Source organism: Rhinichthys klamathensis, unplaced genomic scaffold (assembly GCF_029890125.1).
Source record: "Rhinichthys klamathensis goyatoka isolate OS25496 unplaced genomic scaffold, OSU_Roscu_1.1 h1tg000035l_1, whole genome shotgun sequence".
Classification (NCBI taxonomy): Eukaryota; Metazoa; Chordata; class Actinopteri; order Cypriniformes; family Leuciscidae; genus Rhinichthys; species Rhinichthys klamathensis.
This window is the reverse complement of record NW_026606583.1, coordinates 2,120,960-2,143,189: the sequence shown is the minus strand read 5'-3', so window position 1 is coordinate 2,143,189 and position 22,230 is coordinate 2,120,960. Positions and strand designations below refer to the sequence as shown.

At 38.6% G+C, this 22,230-nt stretch overlaps 1 protein-coding gene across 1 annotated transcript in view; it reads right to left on the bottom strand.

Annotated features, from left to right (window-relative positions):
- Positions 1–22,230, bottom strand: part of crym (crystallin, mu) — a 200,890-nt gene that overhangs the window by 60,947 nt on the left and 117,713 nt on the right. The gene's annotated exons all lie outside the window — the stretch shown is intronic.

Below are 22,230 nucleotides of genomic sequence, written 5' to 3'. Positions count from 1 at the left end.
ATTGACTTCCATAGTATCTTTTTTTCCTACTATGGAAGTCAATGGGGTCCAGCAACTGTCTGTTCACCAACATTCTTCAAAATATCTTCTTTTGTGTTCAGCAGAAGAGAGAAATTCATACAGGTTGAAACAACTTGAGGGTGAGTAAATTATGACAGAATTTTCATTTTTGGGTGAACTATCCCTTTAATTGAGTCAAAATATTTGAGCCAAGACATTAAGCTATGCTGCTATACATATGCACTGTCCAATCCTGCTGCTGGAGGGCAACTGTCCTGTAGAGTTTAGCTCCAACCCCAGTTAAACACACTTGAACCAGCCAATCAAGGTCTTACTAACTAGACATACTAGAAACTTCCAGGCAGGTGTGTGGAGTCAAGTTGGATCTAAACTCTGCAGGACAGTGGCCCTCCAGGAGCGACTTTGGACACCCCTGCACTAGAGTAATAAAATAATACAACATTTTATGCTAATTATGATGCTCTATACTTCCTTTTCTTTGCAGATCTTTGGGATTGTCATCCCCATTTATATTCCCTGTGTACCACTTTTGCTATTTTACTTTATATTATTTTTGTATATATACAACTATATATATATATATATATATATATTTATAACTTTCAGCTTGAAAACTACTTTGATCTTCAAACTGAAAACCTTCAAGCTTTTAAAACTATTTCAAACGTTTAGGATAGGCTTTCTCAAGCCAAATTAAAGTTTGTGTTGGCAAACTTTTTTTTACCAAATTTGTTGTTCATAAACAAAGTAAGTCTCTTACTTTACAGACAAAGCCAATAACACTCAAGCATATCTATCTTGTCTAACATTTTCCTATAATATGTTTAAAATATATTAAAAAGAAATTCCTTGTATGACTGTTGTGGCAAATTCAAAGTCTTCAAATCGGGTCTCAAAGAAATCTCTCAGAGTCGAAGTTTCAGGTCCCAGAAGAATTAACTTTATTGACAAGCAACAGAGATGCCATCTGGACATCTGACTTGCAAGGGCCAGTGCTCTAGTCTTATACCTTTTTCTTATCGTTGGTGTCCAATTAGAGTTTGTATCATTATCTTTTTACACAATGGGCATCTGTATTACTATCCTTTTACACAATGGGCATCTATATTATTATCCTTTTATTCAATGGGCATTTGTATTGTTATCTTTTTCTTGGTGGAACATCGTTACATTGTATATAATATGTTTCTCTTCCAGTGCTTCCCAACACCTGCATCTCTACTACAAGTTTTTTGGGTACTTTTCTCTTATCCCTGTCCTCACGTGCCCTGTGACCTAGTTTTTCTGCTTGGCATTACAGCATTCAGACTCATGTATGAGACAGATGAAATATGAAATTCTCCAACATGACTCTGTACTATGTTAATGCCTTTCTTCAAAATGATTCAATATTGTTTGTTCTGTATTTTATCTAAATTAGGTGTTGTGAACTGGAGTGCATTTTCCAGACAAAACAGGCAAGAGTTCCGGGTGCCCTACTCGCTGACTCTGTGCTTGCAAGTTGCACTGCACTGAAGTATACAAGGACTGCCCACCTGGGTATGTGGGTGACGGCAGAAGGGGAGTCCTGCGGGGATTTTATTCTGAAGTTGAGGGCTATTGCTCAGTTGACTGTTTTTTTTAATGATGGAGGGGAATTTCAGGCTGAGTAGAGTGTGTGTGTGAGTGTGAGTGTGTGTACGTACACACGCGTGTTTGTGTGTGTGTACGTACGTACGCGCGTGTGTGTGTACGGTTGATGTACGTGATTATCTGTATGTGTGCATAAACAATTTTACTCTTTTAAACAATTATTTTTGTTTGGAAATAAAAGTTATCACTCTTTTGAGTTTTTTTTTTAGTTGGCATGCATATGGGATACAGAGATTGACAATGTATGTAGTTAGTTTAACTTCAAACTACTTTATTGGCATAAATGTTTTATAATAACATATAATGCACAAAATAAACAAGAACTATTACAGAGGACTGATTAAAATAAGAAACATATAAGGTGTAATTAATGTTTACAGTAATTTTGTAATTTACACAGTGAAGTGCAACAGAATGTGAAACACTTTTAAAATACAGGCAAGAGTTCCGGGTGCCCTACTCGCTGACTCTGCTTGCACTGCACTGAAGTATACAAGGACTGCCCACCTGGGTATGTGGGTGCGAAGGGGAGGCCCCGGAGTCCTGCGGGGATTTTATTCTGAGGTTGAGGGCTATTGCTCGGTTGACTGTTTTTTTTTAAATGATGGTGTGCCATCATTAAAACGCCAAAACTCAGGGGTTTTCCTGCATAGATAAGTGAGGCGGCTGCCTCCGTCAAATTTCGTGCCGCCCCGGCTCTCGACAAAACTCGGTGTGAGAGACCAAGCTGGCAGGCATGAGGAGTCAAAAGATAGGTTCTCAAAAAATATAGGTTTTTATTTACAAAAACAAAAAAAACACTAACTTACAGAATAACAGAAAGTTCTGGGCCCATAAAAGAGGTCAACTAAACAGAACTTAACTCAGGTAACATAACCTTGACATAGGCTGAACAACCCAAACCTGGACAAACATAACAGACCTACTAGACTGAGACATGGGGGAAACTTATATAGTGGCTGATCAGGCCATTCTGACACAAAAGGGGGTAAACAAAAACACATAATATATACACAAACCACAATAACTACAACACATGTTAAAGCAACACTACCTGATATAAACCAAAGGTAAATCAATAAAATAATCATAACAGCAAAATATAACTAACAAAGAAAAGAACACAACTCAAAAATGGAATACTCTGCCACCCCCATGATATGGGAAAACATGGCGCAGTCCAATTATCCATTCCCCTATTTAAACAGATGAGAGTTAGTTTAAAGTCCTTTTGCCTGTCAGCCAGCCAGAGACCCCCAGCAGCAACTCCCCAGGAACTGGTAACTCAAAGAAAAAGGTATTAATTTCACAGAATGTAATTTAAAGATAATGAACCTGAAAATAGCTAAATTGACAAAGTTAACTAAATGTGTGCACCCAAATAAAAACTAAGTCAAATAACTAATACAACTGTTTTTAAAACTAAAGTGTGTCTGTGTCTAGTTATTTATTTTGAATAATATGTAATGTGCTCAAAACAAATGAAAGAGTTACCACCGTGAGTTGTAGTTTCCATGTGTGGCTGCTAGTGCGGCCATCACACTCGGACAGACAGTCACATGCAGTGGTGGACGAAGTACACATACCATGTACTTGAGTAAAAGTAAAGATACTCAAGGTAAAATATTACTCAAGTAAAAGTAGAAGTGCTGCCTTTAAATATTCACTTGAGTAAAAGTACAAAAGTATTTGCCTTCAAATGTACTTGAGTATCCAAGTACTTTGATTTTTTTGATGGCTATAATGTCCTATTATAATTTGTCACAAGACTCTTGCTTAACTCAGTCTAAGTGAAGACTAATGTCACTCTTGGCACACCAATATCTTAATGAAATGACATTAATTAGTCATATATATAGGCTATATACACTCACCGGCCACTTTATTAGGTACCCCATGCTAGTAACGGGTTGGACCCCCTTTTGCCTTCAGAACTGCCTCAATTCTTCGTGGCATAGATTCAACAAGGTGCTGGAAGCATTCCTCAGGGAGTTTGGTCCATATTGACATGATGGCATCACACAGTTGCCGCAGATTTGTCGGCTGCACATCCATGATGCGAATCTCCCGTTCCACCACATCCCAAAGATGCTCTATTGGATTGAGATCTGGTGACTGTGGAGGCCATTTTAGTACAGTGAACTCATTGTCATGTTCAAGAAAACCAATTTGAAATGATTCGAGCTTTGTGCCATGGTGCATTATCCTGCTGGAAGTAGCCATCAGAGGATGGGTACATGGTGGCCATAAAGGGATGGACATGGTCAGAAACAATGCTCAGGTAGGCCGTGGCATTTAAACGATGCCCAATTGGCACTAAGGGGCCTAAAGTGTGCCAAGAAAACATCCCCCACACCATTACACCACCACCACCAGCCTGCTCAGTGTTAACAAGGCATGATGGATCCATGTTCTCATTCTGTTTACGCCAAATTCTGACTCTACCATCTGAATGTCTCAACAGAAATCGAGACTCATCAGACCAGGCAACATTTTTCCAGTCTTCAACTGTCCAATTTTGGTGAGCTCTTGCAAATTGTAGCCTCTTTTTCCTATTTGTAGTGGAGATGAGTGGTACCAGGTGGGGTCTTCTGCTGTTGTAGCCCATCTGCCTCAAAGTTCGACGTACTGTGCGTTCAGAGATGCTCTTCTGCCCACCTTGGTTGTAACGGGTGGTTATTTGAGTCACTGTTGCCCTTCTATCAGCTCGAACCAGTCTGGCCATTCTCCTCTGACCTCTGGCATCAACAAGGCATTTCCGCCCACAGAACTGCCGCTCACTGGATGTTTTTTCTTTTTCGGACCATTCTCTGTAAACCCTAGAGATGGTTGTGCGTGAAAATCCCAGTAGATTAGCAGTTTCTGAAATACTCAGACCAGCCCTTCTGGCACCAACAATCATGCCACGTTCAAAGTCACTCAAATCACCTTTCTTCCCCATACTGATGCTCGGTTTGAACTGTAGGAGATTGTCTTGACCATGTCTACATGCCTAAATGCACTGAGTTGCCGCCATGTGATTGGCTGCTTAGAAATTAAGTGTTAACAAGCAGTTGGACAGGTGTACCTAATAAAGTGGCCGGTGAGTGTATATATATATATATTTGAATTGAATTAATTTTTTTGTGTGTTTAATTTTGGAGGGAAGGGGACTGTTCCCATAAGGTAGGCCTATAATACATTTACAGTATTTACTGTATATATTTTTCTCAACCGCCTATGGTCATAATTATTAACATCTTAATGTTATGATACATTCACATAAACCTGCACAACGCCATTAAATTATATATATATATATATATATACACACACACACACACATACACACACGCGCACGAACGTACACACACACATACATAGAATATATATATATATATATAATTATTTATATTATAAATTAAACACAAAAACGTATTAATGCAGTGTTTCTGCTAGGCTACTCCCCAGAAAAATAATGCTATTAGCCTATATGCAAGTAATTTTAGTGTCAACATAATAAGCAATGTACATTATGCGTCAATATTTACCGATAATTGCTGCAATAATAGCTGCTGCTCTCTGCCCCGCTTAAAATCATTGGCAACGCGATTTGTTTGGAACTATTGAGAGCTACACGAGTCACGTGTCACAGACACAACCATCTATGTTCGCAACTCTCATATTTAACGGCTCTGGTTCGCGCTTAGATACCGCCAAGGCAAGTTCAAAACAAAGCGCGCGCGCTATAAGCCTACTGTGATTGGTGGCTCGTTTGACCAGTTACGTTTTTATCCACTCATAAATAAAAAGGAACGACTGATTTTGAAAATGTAGTAGAGTAAAAAGTAAGATATTTGACTTTGAAATGTAGTGGAGTTAAAGTAAAAGTCTCCCAAAATTGAAATACTTGAGTAAAGTACAGATACGCAAAAAAGCTACTTAAAGTCCCCATGAATTCAAAATTGACCATACTTACTTTGTTTGCCTAAATTGATCGTTTTGTGGTGAACAATTCATCCATGCAAGTCAATCCACACACAAAAATTTTTTGGCTTCGTAATCTTTAATCAAAATCTGAAATTTCCCCTCCCCTCTGCTTTGGAGGACCTTGCCTGATGACGTAGGTTTCACGGTTTGGGCGTCTTCTTAACATCCGTAATCACGCCCCTCCAACTGACAGTAGACAGGCTGAATGAAAACACCTACTTTTCTAGATCCAATCAGGTGCTAGTTGGGAAAAAAGCCACGCCCACCATTTTGCCTCATTTAGTATTCCGTTTCTCTCGGAAATACGTCACAACACTGGAGAAAAGTCGTTTGCAACTTCCGGTTCACGGGGACTTTAAGTACAGTAACGAATTACATGTACTTCGTTACTGTCCACCACTGGTCACATGCTCAGATACACTTTTTCCACCGTGACGGTTTCCACTCCCCCCCCCCCCCCCCCCCCTCCCCTCCTGACAGACCGGCCCATGAAACGCGTAGATCAGCGGCCCATTGGTTCTTTTCTTGATTGACACTGGGCTGGCCCAATCACATCTTTAACACCTCCCCCTTTGGGCTTTGAGCGAACGTGCGTTGCATGTGTTTATCTGCCAGAATAGTCTGTATGAGAGATGGAGAAGAAACGCAAGGAATGTGCAGAGAAATAGCGTGCAAAATAGATAGTCCCTTCAAACAGACGCTGTAAAATGTGTCAAAATATGTTTTCTGCAGCAGCAGGACCTCAATCAGCTCCAGTGGCTGATGATGATAGTGAGGAGGATCAGGAGAGAAATGAGAAAGTGTTGTAGAGCCTGCGGTAAGCAGAACTACTTTCAAAACAGTTAGGCTTTGTCATGAGTGTAGGAACCCATTACCCAGTTACGCATTATTTCCACCTCTGTCTCTGCATAGTTGATGATTTTCAATTTACCAGAAATGTAATGAGACGTACGTATGGAAGCTTGTAAAGTAAGCTTATAAAGTCAGAATTGTGAGATATAAAGTCGCAATTGCGTGTTATAAAGTCAGAATTGTGAGATATAAACTATTCTGAGAGGAAAAAAGTCAGTTTTTTCAGTCAGTCTAATCTCACAATTCTGACTTTATAACAAGCAATTGCGACATTATATCACGCAATTCTGACTTTATATCATGCAATTCGGACTTTATATCATGCAATTCTGACTTTATATCACGCAATTCTGAGAAAAAAAGTCAGAATTGCGAGATGTAAACTCGCAATTGTGAGAAAAAAAGTCAGAATTGTGAGATAAAAATTATTATTTATTATTTAAATTATTATTATTTATTTAGTGGCGGAAACAAGCTTCCATAGTACGTGTTTGTAAACCATGTTTTCCGCCAAAATAAAAGCTTGATGCATATTCCGTCAAAATGAAAGATCATGTGCTTATCTCTTTCAAGTATAGAAATTAGTTCAAAACTATTAATGAAAGTTTCCTTTATTGTTCAGTGCATTTGTTTTACAATACATGGCTATTACAGTCATGGGATTAATATTATAACTATTAGTGTAATGTAGACAGACACTGTAACTATGAGGTTTGAATTTTTCTTTGTTTAATTTGCACACTGAATATGGGTTGGAGATTTTGAACTCTCAAAGTGCACCAGATTGATGAATCTAACGTTAAAAATATTATGTTATATTATTTATTTGGCATTCAAGTAGGTCTATACAATTTAAAAACAAACAAACAAAAAAAAAAAAACATTAAGAATGGTGTCAATTTAAAAATGTCAAATTACATTTAACAAACATGTACAAATACACAATATACAAATAGTACAATATAAAGGAAACCCTTTATACCCCTTCCATATTTAGAAAGAAAAAAGAAAGACATTGGCACTTTATGTACTTTCCAGCAAACACCACTTGCTGGCTATCTTCCAATCAGGGCAAATGGCAACAATATATTCTTTTTACTGTAGATAAAGCACTGCATGAAAATCAGGAAAAACAATATCAATGCATCAATATAAAAACCATACAATTACAGTAGTCAACATTTGAAGTGGATCAAAACCTTTCATCAAAGTTGTCCTAAAACCACAACAATACCCGTTCTTGTCTTAGGACAATTTTGATGAACTTTTTTGATCCACTTCAAATGTTGACTACTGTATATAAAACAAACCCATCAATATATAATCCAAAAAGATTTGCATATGCAAGGTAAAATTTGTTGAAGTGTACATAAGATTGTAAGCGTAAATTACATTTGCATGCACAAGAAAAGCTTTGTAAAAGTGTAAATTGCCTTTCAAGCATAATAAAACAAAGATATAAAACATTTACTGTTTACACTTTTGGCATTTATTTTTTGGCCGAAATATGGACAAAAACATTGCAAGTCTGTGAACAGCAATTTGCAAGTGAAAACAACAGTTTAGAGAACTGCAAAAGAGATTGAGAGCGTAAAACCAATCTGAATGTGCAAATGTCTAAATGACTTATACGTAGGGCAACAAGATTCACATTTATAAAGATTTTTCTCAGCAAAAATTGTTTCAGAGCAGTACCTTCTAATGTTTATTTGAAGAAAAAATATGTGCGAATGTGCTTGTGCGCCTACAATTACAGTACAATAGTGTAATGCACCTACCTGGAAAACAACTGCTTTTTTCAAATGGCCTTTAACAATTGTTAAAATATAAAAAATAACTAGGGAATCACCGAAAACGCAAGGATGATTCTGATAGTTGATAGTTCTATTACCTATAGAAAATGGGTAAATAAACCTATAGTTCTATAGTCTACCTAATGTAGGCCTACTGACGGTAACAAAGTTGGCTGTTGAGGCTCGCGCAGTTATTTATAACATTATACAGTTAACCATCACACAACCAGAGTGCTGTTTTCCTGAATACCATCACGACTGAAACCGAGACACTGATTTCATAACAGTTCAATACACAAATAGTTAAAATTAAGTCACTTACATTTTAGACACAATGACTGTTTTTGTTCTGTTTCATCAGCGAAAATAGTTTCAAACAAAGATCACAGCAGAACCATAGCGCATCTCACAGGAACACTAGCCATGTATCATTACTGAATGATTCAGCGTTTTGAACGAATCGGTTGAGTCAAAGATTCAATTACCCATTCATAAACTGCCTCATTCTGAATAAATCAGCCGTTTGAATGAATGACTAAATGACTCGTTCATTAAGACTGGACCTACTGGCAGTTTAGTTTCAAAGTATCATTCTTTTCAATATTCCTTATTTGTATTCAAAAATATTTAAAACACTTATTATTCTAATTCAATGTATTGATCAAATTTAAGAATTTGAAATGAAAGATGGAGCATACATTTAATAAAATTAGGGGGAAAATGGCCTTTATAAAAGGTTAAAAAAAAATATTCTGATAAGAGTGTTTTGCAACAGTGATGTAATGGGACATTGACAATTTAAGTTTGAAGGGAGTAAAGCCTCTGTTTAGGCTATTAAGGAAATGTAATTTTGCCAAAAGAACTTTTATTTTAATTGGTATTTTTAAATCAGCCTACTTCAGTGTGATGTTACCATATTATCATGCTTAACACTGAGAATTTGAATTATTGTAATGTGATGATCAGATGCAGATATCTAAATCAAAGTTTGGGCGGTTAGTGTGTGGAATATTTATTTTTAACTGCAGATTCGGGTGACTCAAAGTGCACCTGGGGCCTATACCATGAAGCCGGACCGGTTTAGGTGGCTACTGGCTAGCTAGGTATGTTTCAGTTTAGTTTGCGCCAACCCTGGGTTTTAGGCACCATGAAAGTGGTTTGGATTTTAGCAGTGTTCATCTCCATAGTAACTTACGCTCCATGGCTAACCTGGTCTGGGGCAGGTTATGTTCCAGGTAAGGGGTTGCAAACTGAACTTGGACCAATCAGCTGTGAGCAAAGAGACATATGTTTGATGTGATAAAGTCACTCCACCTGTTTCTACTCCAAATTAAAAGGTCACTACATAGCAAATGAATGATTTTTAAAGACAAAATTGTCTGGCTTTTAGTCATGCTTATTTAGAATAAATTTGTATGATATAGATATGTAATTATTATACCCTTAATCGATCACACATGTACAATTTTTGTTCAATATTATTACGGTTTAAATTAATAAATACAGGTGAAACTAAAAAAATTTGAATATCATGCAAAAGTGCATGTATTTCAGTAATTCAAATTAAAAGGAGAAACTAATATATTTAGTATATATATATATATAACTATATACCGTACATATGCATGATTATACTTTTCAGAGGGCCGACACTTCTGTATTTAAAATCCTTTTTTATTGATTTCATGTAATATTCTAATTTTCTGAGATTTTGAATTTGGGGTTTCCATAAGCTGTAAGCCATAATCATCAAAATGATAACTTTTGCAAGATATTCTAATTTTTCGAGTTTCACCTGTATATAAAGGTAATATAAATACGCTTTAGAATCAATAGATGAAGCTATTACTACATGTGAGCTTAAATGTTCAATTCTCTCTATACCTTTATCAACTGTATAAACTTCTCAACTTTTACTTGCACTGGTATACAGTAGCGACGCAACTTAAGACTTTTTGCTTTTAGTTGTCCTCTTTCATAGACGGCTATTTTCTTCTTGCTGTGTAAATTTGTTTAAATTCTTAATACTTTTATTTAATAAGTGAATTGCGCTGCTTATCTCACGAGAAATTAATTTCAATTTATTTTGATGAGTTTCACTCTCATCATGTGATTGGCGCTACTGATGTCACACCTAAACTCAGGATCAAAGCCTGAATTGACAAAGTTGATGATCAGCATCATGGTACCAACAAAGCCTGGTTGTATTGGTTTGGTTTTGTCATTTCTAAACTAATCCTGCAACCCTGAGTTGCCACCGGACCTCCCTAGAGGTAATGAGCTTCACCCACAAAAATACTGTGCATAGTAGGCTATGATGGTCTACGAAAAATAAACAATTATCTTATTATTAAAATACATTATCAGGATTTTACAACCTGCACCTCGTTTTCAGCCAGGAAAAGCCCTGAAACCCCAGCAAAAAACAAAACAAAACAAAAACCCCTGCTTGTGGTCCCGGCCAACCCAACACGTCATCCATAACTTCTATAAAGCTCAGCCAGGAACCTTGAAGTTGTAATTGATGATCAATTGAACGTCACAGACCACATTGCTACACCTATGGGCATGCATCAAATTTGTGACCCGTGACAGTGGATAGACTTTTAAAAATTAGTCTTTTCTGTTTGCTAAACAAGGTATTTGTTTTAAAATGTCTTTCGGTCACCACTATGTTCCCCAGCGAAGCCATGGAGAAGATGGCACTGAATCTCCCTTCACAGCACCCTGTCTGTTAGGAAGGTCAGTAAAACATTTATAATTATGGCTTACAGGCTGCATAGGGCAATTGGGCACCACGCAAATATTTCTCATATATTTTAAAAAAAATAAACATGATGTCTATGAATATTTTCAACTATAATGCTGTTAATGTAGTGAGGAACCGTTTGAGCTGCGTTATAACGACCATTCATGTCTTTTAACATATGTTTCATATACTATAACCGAAGCTATAGATTGTGAAATTATAACATTTATCGTTCTTAGTGCTTTTTTAAGTTAGCTTAGATAGTAGCATAGCATAAATCTATCCGAAATTATTAGTTTCTTTTTCACCATCTACGATATTTTTCGACAAAAAACTTAGATAACAATTACGATACAAGCATACATCTGTTTAATAATTAACTATTACTTTATATAAATAATCAAGATAAAAATAAAATATTACATTAATTAAAGTGTGATTGATTACATTAAGAATCGCGAGAACATCTTTAGATCAGGCATACTACTGGGGTCCTAAGCTGGGACTCATCAGCCCGCCGAACTGAATTCAGATTTCTCGAAATCTCGATTCAGATTGCTCTCCTTCAGCGACGATCTACGGACCTTTCTGATCCTCTGTACATCGAAGCCTACGCCTTCTCGCCGAGTCAAGTGGACCCTGCAGCGAGCCAGCAGCCGGCCTGATCCAGTAGCGAACCAGCGGCCGGCCTGATCCAGTAGCGAACCAGCGGCCGGCCTGATCCAGTAGCGAACCAGCGGCCGGCCTGATCCAGTAGCGAACCAGCGGCCGGCCTGATCCAGTAGCGAGCCAGCGGTCGGCCTGATCCAGTAGCGAGCCAGCGGCCTGACTGATCAGAGCGACTCACCACCAGGCAGTCAGTCACTGCCTATCTTTTTATAGAATTTCCCCGGGGATTCCCGAGTAGCATCTGCCTGCAGTCCCGGAGGCTGCATTTTCAGGACCCCACTTCTAGGACCGCATTTCTAGGACCCTAGGTTTTAAGTGACAACGCCACCTATACCGAATTAGAGGACCAGCGAAAATGGATGAAATTCAGAGTGTGAGTATCAAATGCGAATCAATTTTTACTTGTTTAACTTTAAAAACAATTGTGATGCATTTCATTGGAAAGTTAACGTTGCCAACGTGCTGGTGATTTGCTAAACAGTCTTGAATGCATAGCCATCATATATTAGCCTCTAATGCTGGAAAATGAATTGTTAGCACGTTCATTTAACGGAACTGTTGCATGATAAGCCTGTGTTGACTTATTTACAGCACAATAAACTGTAGCATGTTCGTTCTGAAAGCTCGTTAATTACTCATTGTTTTTCCATTTTAATTCAGTTAAAATAATCGTAATGTTTTCACTGTCACGTGCTCACAGTCAGCCTGTTAATGGTGCGTTCACACCGGACGCGAATAGCGCGTCAGGCGCGAGTGATTTCAATGTTAAGTCAATGCAAAGACGCGTTACGCGCGTAAAAAATTCCTGCGGCGCGAATGAGGCGTAGAGCGCGGCGCGGTAGACGCGAATACGCCTCATTCGCGCGTCAAGTTCGCGCGAATGGGGCGAATTGAGCGTCTGGCGCGTTAAGCGCGTTACGCGCAAATAATTTAGTTACGCCGGGTTCACACCGGACGCTGAAGCGACGCGGAACGGAAATTCACGCGCGGTCCGGCGCGTGCCTGTTCACACCAGACGCGTGTTCTTCGCGGAGGTCGACAAGCGCTTCTGCTCAGTTGTTTATTCAGAGCTATTTTTTTTTTTTACATCATGGGTAAGTAAATAACCTCATAATATAAATACACCATGTTTCTGTAACCAAGAAGTTTGTGCCTCTCCCTCTCGTTGTTTCCCTGTTTGTTTGTGTGTTCGCATTTGTCACTCGCGGTATTTTAATTTGAAAATTGCTTTTATTTTGACAATTGACCGGATAGTCGAGTGTTTCTTGGTGTAACTTCCTTCCGGAATTGACGCGGATCACTCGCGGCTCGCGGAAAAAATAGACCAGACGCCGAAACTGGCGCTTCACGGCGCGTGCCGCCTGCGCCGCGCCGCGGCGCTCCGCGTCTGGTGTGAACGACACCATAGGTTAACATGGGCGCCGAAAGGAAGCGGCCGCCGTTCCGCGCCGCTTCCGCGGCGCTTCAGCGTCCGGTGTGAACCCGGCGTTAGTGCTATTTGTGCATTCACGCGTTTGACGCGAATTCGCGTCTGCCGCCCGAGTTGAAAAATCTGAACTTCTGCGTCAATTCGCGCCGCGTTAACCAATCAGGAGCCTAGCTGCTTGCTGCTGTCACGTGGTGAAGTATCTGGATGCTTCAATAAATTATTTTGTAAATATGACTGTGGTTCTAATGCACAACAAAGCAAATATTTTATCACATAAAATTTGATTTCAATATATGAGCCATATTCATTTTGTATTGAATGCTATTTATTCCATATCTAGATTATATGAAATATTATTATAATGTAAAGACAACCAACATATAAGTTCGTGTCTGGACAGTGATGTGTGAGAGAGAGAAAAAAATAACAGGACAGATTAATCACTTTTGGAGGCTGGCTTCATTTATTATCAAAACAAAAATAAATGACAGATTAGGTGGATGCGGGCGAAGGTAAACCTCGCGCCGGGCTGTAGAACGCGGGCTCGACAGGCATAGCTAGACCACTCGAGGCCGAGGGCTTATACGGCCTACGCTGTCCTCTTCAGCGTCCTCACCATTAGGTCCACCAAACCTAGCTCCTGGAGCAAATTGTGAAACTCCTGAAACCCTCCGGAGGCTCTGGTGGACCCGAGTACAGCGACGATGCCCCTACGCAGCTGTTTCTGCTCTCCAGAGCATATATGAGCGGTGATTCTCTCGAATAATGCTAATGCTAATGCTCGATAAACATCTAAAAAGATGGCCGCGAACGGGTTTCGAAACTTTCGCCTCTGACGCGCGTAAATTTCGCTTCAAACTTTTGTTTTTACGCGCGTCAATTTCGCCATTGACACGCGAATTAACACAAAGTGGTCAAGCGTCAAACTAGACGCGGTAGACGCGAATTTGACGCGCTATTCGCGTCCGGTGTGAACGCACAGTTACGTTACCCACAAATGTTATGTGTACGTCTCTTCATTTTGACATGGTTTTATAAAGTTGGTTGAGACATATGACATTTTAATAGTCAGACATATCAGAGAGGCCATTATAATAATTGACTGTTAAAATCCCACGTGTTAGATTGTGTCATTTACTGTATAGGCCTACTGTACTTATATATGGTCAGGAAAAGTCGTGTCAATAATGTTATTTCTATTCAGATTTCTTGCATCTCTCTCTATTATTTTTTTCTCAGTTCAGATGGGCTTTATTGACAGGAGTGTTTCTAGAACCTTTGTTCCCACAACATCAAAATCATTTTTTTTCCAAATCTTTGAACAGTATGCAATAATTGTATTATGAACAGTAATTGGTATGAAGATTGATATCATTATTTTTATCATTATCATTACTCTGTGGTAACTAAGATCTTTTAAATATGAAATTTAAAATTAGAGAGTAGAACATGTTCAACTAAATGTTCCTTATTTAATTCACTTCTCTTTATCTCTCTTAGGAGTCAGTGATGATGTTGTCCATGTGTTTGTCCATCCATTGAAGTGGTTCACGTCATGATCAAATTTGTTTTTGTGTGTGTTCAAGTTCAGTTGTTATATATTATTTTGTAAAATATTTTGTGTGTTCAATTTCAGTTGTTATATATTATTTTGTAAAATATTTTGTGTGTTCAAGTTCAGGTGTTATATATTATTTTGTAAAATACACAATCAATCTACCCCCTGAGTCATCCTTGTCTTCCCTCTGTACTTGAAAATGTGGTCCATCTAGTGACTGAAAAGACTATAACATGATTCCTTGTTTATTTTACTTGAGTTATATTATAGTAGCCTATGCTACTTGACCCAATTTCTCAACATTCCTAGGAACCTGGTTTAATTGCAATAAAGAAAGTAGTATTTGGGTGTAATAAAACTTAAAAAAAACCTCTAATGTAGTTAAAACTGGGTGGAAATACTGCCTTGGTGGCACTTTTTTCGTTCCTCCAAAACTAGGGTCCTGGAAATGCGTTCCTGGGACTGCGGTTCTCCGACTCGGTAGGTGGCGCTGTCACAAAAAAACTAGGGTCCTAGAAGTGGGGTCCTGAAAATGCAGCCTCCGGGACTATGCAGATAATATTGGGATTCCCCTGCGCTCAGTTCGGCGGGCTTCTCACCGATTGGTTCGCACAGTTACGCCACTCTGCCATTGGTTCGTGCAGTTCCCACTGACCAGCCAATAGCGTGCGAGTAGCTCTTCAGGTAGCACTGCCACTGCGTCGTTTTATAAAGGCCTCAGTATTTCGGAGAAAGGAGTTTTCCCAAGGGGGTAATCCACCAGCCGACTTCTATTGTACGCGATGTCACGAAACCCGCGTCCTCGGGGACGCTCTGAAGCGCTAACATCATCATGGCTTAATGCATTAGACCGATATTAAAATAAATAAATGATATTATTAAATATCAGTAAACACCATAGGCCTACTACTAATGCATACTACAGAAAAGCAGATGAGCACATAATATAAACGCAACGCGTTTAATTAAGATAGTGGTATTAAAAGACCAAACTCAGGAAACACCATATAAATAGGCTAAGTGTAGAGAAAAGCAATTGAGCACAGAATATGAACGCAACGCGTTTATACGTAATTGTACGTTAAGCATTTTCCTCCCATAGAAAACCAAGAAAATGCTCAATGAGGCCTAAATGTAGAATTGAATACAAATTTGCTTTCTTTCGTCATATTCTGTGCTCATCTGCTTTTCTGTAGTAGGCTATGCATTATTAGTAGCCTATGGTGTTTACTGAGCGCATTTATTTCTTGTGTGTGGCTGAAACTGTGTGCAGGGCTACCACATAGCCTCTAAGTGATATGATATGGAAATTAACAACAACAAGAATAAACGAAATTCGCAAATAATAATAATAATAAAAACATGTTTCGTTTTTTAAAGCATTTCTGCTGTGTTGGACTATGTCGCCACTACGTCAAAATATTTCTCAAACGGCAGTGCCCCCCCGCCGATGACCCAATGCCCCTCCAGTAGATCTGCTCTGGCGCCGACTCTGTTCAGGTGATTCTGATTTTTATTATGATTAATTAAAAAAAAAAACGTTTTCTTTCTTGGAGAAATCCTTGTTCTGAGAATAATTTGTTTTGTGTGGTTTCATCTTGTCATAATGTTAGGTCTGAGTACCCACCTCCCAAGACACCGACAGCTGGAAAAGACAAAACAGTTCAGGTGTGTAGTTGATGTGAGTCTTGTGAAACAGATGATGGGTATTTTTTTGTTATTATCATTTATTTCTTTAGTTAAATCTTGGTTCTGTCATCCCATAGGCTTTGCTAAACCAGCAGGAAAAAAGCACACACGTTCATGCAGAGAAGAGGGTGTCAGAGCATTCGTTTGGTTAGTGATCATGACATTTATTTTCTGTAATATTCTATATAAATGTATATTTTGCAACATGTTTACTGTAAGTTTTTTTTTCTAGTTTTGCTTATTCTGTTCGAATATAATTTAATATCCATGATTGTCATTTGTGCTATATTTGCAGACACTTGTTTAAAAGATGGGTCAAATTTACCTCCATCTGTGGATGAGAATGATCCTTTTTTTGACCTCTACCAACTCCTGTTCACAACTCCAGAACTGGATTCCGAGGATCCTTTGTTCTTAGATGAAGATATTACTGGACCAGCTATCCCTCAGAGCTCATTTAATTCAAATCAGGAAGAGAAACCTGCTGCTGATATGCCGTCTGTAGGATCCATCACCCCCTCATTGACAGAGAAAAGTGTAACTCCTGACTCCCAGAAGAAGAGAACATCTTTGAAAACGCCTCAGAAGTTCAGTGCTGGTGAGGTTGTCCAGCAAATTCTCTTAGAGCCTCAGTCTGAGGAGAAAACTCCCAAATCCCCGGAAGGAAGGAGAAGTGTTGGATCACAGGATCAGAGCCTTGATCTCCAAATGCCTTTGGGCCAGCCTCAGACTCCAGGCCCAATAGGCAAGAACACTGAAGTGAAAATGTCACCAAGAACATCCCCAAGATCAAATGCTAGAAATATGTCTGAAGTCCAAGGTGGTCCACATGAGATTAAGCCAATATCTAGTTATAAGACCAAAGGTGAGAGAGTCTTTCTTCCATTTTTATCCACATGAACACAACTATTTCTAACACATTAGAAGTAGAGATGCATAAGTAATCGCTCACTCAATTTCATTCCTAAATGACAACAATTTGCCTCTGTCTATTAAACATTTGACAAAATCACAACGGAAAATTCAAATCTGTGTTTGCGCTGCTGCTGAGAAAGCAGTTATTATGTGTAGGTATGAAACAGCTTCACTTACAGTATTTTCAACCACACAGTATCGTTGTTTCTGTGTTGCAAATATTAAAATTATCACAGAAGTAGGCCTAGCTGGGATAAAAGTTTATAGTTCGGATATAAACACTGATGTCTACGGTAGCGATCATAAGAGCAGTTCACCTTTTGTAAAATACTTGGTGCTTCAAACAACGATTGTATCGATTACATTGTTATGCCACTAGTTAGCGACAAGTGACTGTTTATAACATGAGCTTTGTCCCAATTCTCCAGAGAGGCATTTAAAGTGCGGTTGCGTCACATCGGCACGACAAAGGCTGCACCCTTCGAAGGCCGATTGCGTCACCGCGGAGTGACAAAGGCTTCCCGAATTATAATGCGACTTCAAATGCTCCCTTCGTTTCTCAGACAATTAAGGATACAATTGATGGACCCTTCGCTTGCAAAACTTGTAATATTTTCTTTTGTTTTAGGGCTCCAGGGGTGGACAGCGGAATTTATCAAAATGAGGGCTGACCACGACCATTTATTTACCGAGGACGATAACTCGGCCAGTGTGGCTTGGGGGTAAGGCCTATTTCCACTAGGCTCTCTTGTGTATTATAGCAAATAGTCCTCACCCTATACAAAGCCCACAAGAATAAGACAACCAGTAGATAAGGCAATAGTCTTTCACTTTGTTGTTTTTTGTAGTGCTGTCATGCAAGGTATGTTTACAAATGTTTTAACCAAACCTGAGGACTTTTGTATGCATGTCCTGTTGTGTCATATTTTGTAATGTTAAGATTGCACTTATGTCAAGATTGTGCCCGTCTTAATGTATTTTATAAGTGTTTCCTTTTTCTCTTGTTTTAGGACAGTTGTGATGAAAATGGGCCTGCATGGGAAGGCCACTCCCTCAGAGGCCAGAAGAAAATGGAAGTACTTAAAAAACAAATACTACGTAAGCAAGTTGATTGGCCCGTCTTTGCGGAAATGTATTGTGCTGTTGTGGTTTTTGTTAACAGACATGGTTTATTTGCTCTGCCGTAGGATTGCAAGTGTAAGGGAGCGAGTGCTACAACTTGGCCGTGGTTTGCCCTCATGGATGAGGTGTTGGGACAGAGGCATTCCACCAACCCCCGTTTCCAACTTGCCTCCTTCCCTGAGGACACACCAGGGCCAAGTTCATCAGTGAATGAAGAAGATGAGGAGGAGCCACGACCACCACCAGCCGAGAGAAAAAGAGGCCATGTCGATGAGCTGGTCGAGGTACTTAGGGAAGACAATTTTCGAGGAGAGGAAAGGAGATCACAGGGAGAGAATGGACCGACTATTTTCTCTTTTGAGAGAATGGTTAATAAATACAATTTAAGTTAAAATGGGTTCATTAAAAAGTTTCTATATATATATATATATATATATATATATTTTTTTTTATTTTTTTTATGTCACTTATAATTTCTCAATGAAACAAAAAAAAATTATGTTGTTTATTTTTGTGATGCAAGTTAAAAATAATAGTTGTATACTGTGTCAAGCAGGACAAGGCCGAGGGCCGTGAGAGAACGGCGCGAGGCCGGTTACATGAATATTCATGAGTTTCCTGTTTCGAGTTAAAGCACCACTGAAAATATTAGTGCACGCTGCTCGGATCGCAGAAACTATTTTGCTGCGTTGAATGAAGTTAAGCTTCTTTTTTAACAGTTTATGTATGCTCGATAGTTTCTACGTTGTATCATGTGATATGATTTAATTACAGCCACTGATTTGCCAGTGACTTATCGTTATAGGATACGCTCCGAGCAATGAGCCATTGAGTTTGTTTGTTTGTTTGTTTTTATAATTTTTTGTTTGTTTTTAATTATATAGGCACTTCTTCTGTTTTGCTTTGATGGTCTTTAAAATAGTTTCGTTTGATAACTTGTATAAGTGTATCTGTGGTAATAAAGTTTCAGTGGTGATTATTTAGTCATTCCCTATTGCGTTCTCATTTGGTAACCTGCCATCGGAGGTGGACATATATGTCCATCCTCAACTTACTGGAGCCATACATCACAGACAGGGACACCTCTAGCAGTTTTAGACAGAACACTTCTTGTGATGAGGATGTTAGTGTAGTGGCTCTCCTTGAGTCTATGGTAACACCAGTGGAGGTAGTGTAGCATACTACGTGAACCTCAATGTTAAAGTGCTTTTACATCGGTTTTAATTGTGTAATAAGTGCTGCTATATCTGTATAAAGAATTGTAGGAATGACATGACATGTTAAATGAAAGGCAATTGTTAATCTTTCTGTCAAAGGAAGGAATTATTATTATTTCTGTCAAAGGATGGAATTATGATTATTATTAGTAGTATACTTTATCTGTGTGTATATATATACAGTGTGTGTATATATATATATATATATATATACTGTATGTATTTATTTATTTATTTAAAAAAAAAGTTTTTTCTGATTTGTCCCCCACAGACATCAGATGAGAGCACCCTGACCCAAACCCAGGCCAACGCCACACAGCCCGGATCTCCTGACTCCCCTAATGTGCCACCACTCTGCACAGCTAAAACTTCTCGCCGCACTCTTGCTTCAAAGAGAACCAACCCCCCTGTCCTACTTGCCTCCTTCCCTGAGGACACACCAGGGCCAAGTTCAGCAGTGGATGATGAAGATGAGGAGGAGCCACGACCACCACCAGCCAAGAGAAAAAGAGGCCATGTGGATGAGCTGGTTAATGAGCTGGTCGAGGTACTTAGGGAAGACATCAATTTTCAACGAGAGGTAGAGGAGAGGAGAGCACAGGATAGCAGTGAGAGAATGGGCCGACTATTTTCTCTTATTGAGAGAATGGTTAATAAATAAAATGTAAGTTAAAAATGGGTTCATTAAAAATTTTCTATATTTTTTTTTTTTTTCAATGTCACTTATAATTTCTCAATGAAACAAAAAAAAATATTTTTTTCTATTTTTATAATATTTAATATGTTTATTTTTGTGATGCAAGTTAAAAATGAAAGTTGTAAATAAGTTGTATACTGTGTAAAGCAGGATGAGGCCGAGGGCCGTGAGAGAACGGCGAGAGGCCGGTGTTCTGAAATATTCTCGGTGTCTGAGATTTTCGGTGACACTGGGCAGAGCTTACATGAATATTCACGAGTTTCCTGTTTCGTGTTAAAGCACCACTGAAAATATTAGTGCACGCTGCTCAGATCGCAGAAACTATTTTGCTGCGTTGAATGAAGTTAAGCTTCTTTTTTAACAGTTTATGTATGCTCGATAGTTTCTACGTTGTATCATGTGATATGATTTAATTACAGCCACTGATTTGCCAGTGACTTATCGTTATAGGATATGCTCCGAGCAATGAGCCATTGAGTTTGTTTGTTTGTTTGTTTTTATGATTTTTGTTTGTTTTTAATTATATAGGCACTTCTTCTGTTTTGCTTTGATGGTCTTTAAAATACTTTCGTTTGATAACTTGTATAAGTGTATCTGTGGTAATAAAGTTTCAGTGGTGATTATTTTGTCATTCGCTATTGCTTTCTCATTTGGTAACCTGCCATCTGTCACAAACTGCTCTGAGAAACAAAGGTTGAGGATCCAAATGCAGTTTATTTGAGTAATCCAGAATCGTAATCAAACACAGGCAAAAGGGTCAAGCACAGGAAGGCAGTACAAACAAACACAAACAAACAGGCAGGGGTCAGAGGCAAAAATCCAAGAACCAAGAGACAATGAAACCAGGGAGAATGCTCAGAAATGCAGTATAAACACTAAACAAGACTTTGCAGATAATGAATGAGAAAACCAGGCTTATATGGGGTGAGCTAAAAAAGATAATGAGACACAGGTGAATGTGATGATAATGGATGAAGAGTCCGGGGACTCGGGCAGTGAGTTATGGGAGATGTAGTTTGTGTGGGAATGACAATAGTCTGATGTGGAGTGCCCTCTGGTGGCTCTCAAGGGCACTCCGTTACACCATCGGAGGTGGAAATAAATGTCCATCCTCAACTTCCTGGAGTCATACATCACAGACAGAGACAGGGACACCTTGCAATTTTAATCCATCAAAACTGGCATCTATCATTTAATGTGTGCTTTTCCCATATTTTTCCTATTGCCTTTTTTCCCTTTCATTCCTACATTTGCTTCTTACATCTGCCTCCTGAGTCCAACACCCATATCTCAAAATCAATCAACAAACGATACATACATAGCTCTACTTTCTTTTTTCGACAATCTGTTACATTAGGAAGTACGTCACAGTAAGAGAAAAAAAGATATGTTGCTACTTTCATTTCATCACGACTTCAAGCACAATTAAAGCTCCAATCTAGAATTTTACAAGCATAAAATCTGATTATAATGTACAGCAGAGATGTTACTTTTTAGTGCTCATTTAACCTAGCTAATTACTATTTGAATTTGAAAATTGAATATATATGATCAGCTTCAAATATCAGACTTTTGCAAGGAAAAACACAAATACTTGCCTAATTTACACACAGGTGTTTTCATTTTTGATTAACTACAAGCCCAGCAATGTTAATATATAATTAATTTAAGTTATTTGTTCATTATACTATTGAATTCCTACTCATATAGTATGTAAGGTTAGGTATCAGTGATAGTCCTGTACTGTTTAGGAGATGATGTCTACGTGATGTCTTGTGACACATGGGTAACGTTTCTGGTGTTCCCTGTAAAGAGGAGCCCACATTTTCCTTGTGTCTGACATATATTTGAACTCTGTCTCACTTTGACCTTTCTATAAATAATTGGTTGAATATACTTGGCCATAGGATCTAGGTTT